Raw genomic sequence first — 3,971 nt, 5'->3', positions numbered from 1 at the left:
ATATTAAACAGTCCACAGTTAATATTCCCATGCAGATTAAATTAAATCGCAGTCAATTACTTCGAAAGGAAGAGGTCTCACAATTAAGTGCACAGGGTATTTAATCAGCAAAGACAGTAGAACAAGGAATGCGCAAACTAATTTTATTGTTCACTATGGGTTATTAAAAAAAAAAAAAGAGTTGGATCTACTTCATTGGTATTTTTACCATTTGGCAATACCAAAATATACTTGTGGGATTGGGGACAACGTATCAAGTTGATAGAACAAAAACAGAGGTTGTTTCCTTATCTTTGCTAATGGTTAGAGTTTAACATGATCAATGTATCAATCATAAATAATGACAGCATCAAAGACAGATTAACGATTACAAACCAGATAAAACAGTCCAGCTTTGTTAAAAATTCGACAGATATGATGTTCAATATATAGTGAAGTGCAAACCATTAAAAGAACAAAGCAAAACCAATTAATATGACATCGAAAGAAATTTTGCAATAAACCATGTGCCTGTGATAGATATTATCTTTTGGTAAAATCATCTATGGCACATGGGCACATCCATTTGAAGAATGCAGTTTAAAAAGTTGGTTATTGTTTAGGGAACAGATACCAAGCATAGGTGGTATGTATGCCTACCAATTTAATCATTAATCATGACAGAGTGGGTTGGTGTAATGGTTTCCATTGTGGTTCTCGATCTTATTCATGTTTGACTACACCAGTTTGCTCTACAACATGTAGATATCTACTACCACCAACATCTACCGGTAGGCCTACATTTTTTTATTATTATTATTATTGTTACTTCCCATGCAAACTCCTAAAACATACCTAATGAAATAATTTCAAGTTTCAAGTGTGTAGATAGCAGAGAAGAATAGCATAACACAAGTTTTATTGTTCTAACAAGATATGTTGATCTGCTGATTAAGGAACTCTTATGTAATTTCTAGATTAATACCGGAGTGGCTGATATTGTAAAAACACTTGACATGCATCTGAAAAAGTGTCAGTCATTTTGAGTAAAGACAGTTGGCATCCGTTCTTCATGTGAACATCACCATTTGACTGGTTAATGTGTTTTTAATTTCGTAATAAAATCTTTTTCAATCGACATATTTCCTTTTTTAAAAATAATGCAGTTTTCATACATGCTAACATTTTGATAGTAAAAAATGGGGGAATTTGGTCATGGGTGGGGAGAGGTGTTCCATGTGTAACCCCTCCCCTTGGAGGCTTCAGCTATTAATGTATTATAAGTGCAAATCTCATGATTCTTATGATATGTATTCCAATAATAATAGTATGGTATTGATTTTAAATAACTTGTGTGTTTAATTGACATTTTGTCTTGTGTCTACACAAGACAAAATGTGCCTACAGGCTATGTCTATATGGATTAATTTCTCATTTTCTAGCCCTTTTTCAGTACAAGATACAAAATCTGGATTCAATACTTGTCTAAAAGTGCGTTTTCTATAATTACTAGACTGATATTTTAGCAAATGCAACTTCATGTCCAATTATTCAACATAAGGTCTGGTCCGTTTTCTGTAGTGTGTTATTACAAAAAGACTACAATTAACGTATAATGCAATTTTTGGTACAATGGAAGAGCGCGAAAAAACGTGAGAAAAATTGGCCTGTGGTCAGAATACCAAAACAGGAGTCTTCCAGCCAAAGAAGGATTGCTGGCATGTATAAGTTTTTGCTTGAAATTTGTCGGCCATTTTGTATTTCAAGATGGCCACCATTACAGTAAGAATATCATTTGAACAGGTTGACATTGAAAACATAAGCTTTGCTATCAAAATCTGTCGATACCTGCTTTAATAGCACAATTATGGTTATTATTACTGTGAAAATGGCAGCCATTTTGAAATTCAATATGGTTGAATTGTATGATTCGTAAGAATCTCACCATTGGACAGGTTGACATTGAAGATATAGGGTTTGCTGCCAAAATCAGTTGATACCTGCTCTAATAGCACAACTATTGTTATTTTTACTGTAAAAACGGCAGCCATTTTGAAATTCAAGATGGCCGCCATTTATGATCAGTGATAATATCTCCATTGGAGAGGTTGACATTGAAAATATAGGGTTTGCTGCCAAAATTATGTTGATATTTGCTCTAATGGCACAGTTATTGTTATTTTTTATGTGGAAATGACGGCCATTTTGAAATTCCAAAATGGCCGCCAAGTCAATCTCGAAAAAATGAACCCTTGCATTTTTTGATTCAGCATACCCAAAATATCCAGAAAATGCAATAAAGTTGCTTGGGGCAGGCCTATCTCGCGAAATGACACTATAAGGTCCACACTACAAAATTGTTGAATTTTATATGCCAGTTTTTAGTTTGAACCAGCTGCTGAAAACACATAAATCCCCCTTGAAATAGTTACGAAGGTTCCAATTATCATTAGTGTTTATTATTACTAGCCTAGGCCATTTAGGGATAAGGGGAATTAAAAAGAAAAGCACATCAGAAGATGAATTTTCTCAAAAAGTAAATCAGTATATACAGTAACTAGTCATAGAATTTTCATTCTTTAAATTCAAAATACAGCTTCTGAAAATGTTAAACTGCTCCCAACAGCTACCTTTCACACTCTATTCTTCCATTTAGGCTCGTTCTGGTCGGTGTAAAGGCTTAAAGTATACTATTTCAGTGTGTTTGCTTGTATTGCATTGTCTGGCATCCCCTGCACCGAATTTTATTCGTTTGTTTTATTGTTTTTGTTATAGTTATATTGATGTTTATTTTATTTACACAAATTCACATTGCAAGTAATGGGAATTTCCCGAAGGGTTCGAACATTCCACGGGAAGTGTGAGTTATTCTCCGGCAGAACAAAGGTATTATCCCCGGTTCGCGATTTTTTTTTCCGTACGAAACATTTGTATGAAGCTTCACTCGGGCCATCTCGGATTGACTCGAGTGAGTACGATACGAGGAACAAGAGCAGACACTTCGCAATGTCGTGACGCTCGAGTTTTACTATTATTGCCCTTTCTATGTTTACCTACGGTTGGCCTATGAGAAAAAGAGGATAAACTATAGGCCTAACTACAGGCTGAGGTCTTACCTAGGCCCCTCCTTAAACTAGGCCTAGGTTCATAGGCTGACACAACAGTCACGCTTCACATACTGACATGGACTGAAATTTTGGGGGGGAAAATGGGACAAAATTGAAGCATGAAATGAAAAATAGAGCGCATAAGAGAAATATTAAATAAATAATATACCATTCCGGCGTTATTGAACTTGTCCAAACTAGATCATTGTAATGTAATTAATGTTAAATAATAATAATAATAATAATAATAATAATAATAATAATAATAATAATAATTTCAGCATTAATTACCTTTGGCCTAAGCCTTGTAATGAAGATCCTACAGATACTGTACTATTTACTAGGCCTATAAATAATAATCGCCCAAGGGGAATTATCTTTTGTATTATTTCCCCTTAACGTCGTTTTTTTAATTGTCCTCTAATTCCTCCATTGTCTAAGTTCCCCTTAAGGTACAGGTAATAATAATAATTAATTAATAATAATAATATTCATTTCAGCATTAATTACCTTGGCCTACTTGTAATGAAGAACCTATTCGTATTTCAAGGCCATAATAAACTAGCCCAAGGGGAAGTTTTTTTGTGTTATTTCCCCTTTGTCTAAGTTCCCCTTAACGTACAGGTAATAATAATAATAATAATAATAATAATAATAATAATAATAATTATTATTATTATTATTATTATTATTATTATTATTATTATTATAATTTCGGCATTACATGTAATTAACTTGGTATGGCCTTGTAATCAAGAACCTGCCGATTACTATGCCTAATATTAATAACTAGCTCATTTTTAAATTCATTTGGTGCTCTGCCATTTTGGCAGGTCTTATGGCATCCAGTATTTTAGAGCTGCTGCCTATTCTCAGCTCTTCGCT

At 33.7% G+C, this 3,971-nt stretch overlaps 1 protein-coding gene across 5 annotated transcripts in view; it reads right to left on the bottom strand.

Moving 5' to 3' along the window:
• Positions 1-3,971, bottom strand: part of LOC117114663 — a 23,531-nt gene that overhangs the window by 2,562 nt on the left and 16,998 nt on the right. The gene's annotated exons all lie outside the window — the stretch shown is intronic.

Source organism: Anneissia japonica, unplaced genomic scaffold (genome assembly GCF_011630105.1).
Source record: "Anneissia japonica isolate Jap-2015-1 unplaced genomic scaffold, ASM1163010v1 scaffold288101_len212226_cov194, whole genome shotgun sequence".
Taxonomy (NCBI): domain Eukaryota; kingdom Metazoa; phylum Echinodermata; class Crinoidea; order Comatulida; family Comatulidae; genus Anneissia; species Anneissia japonica.
The sequence above is the reverse complement of the archived record's forward strand: the minus strand, read 5'-3'. Positions and strand labels throughout refer to the sequence as shown.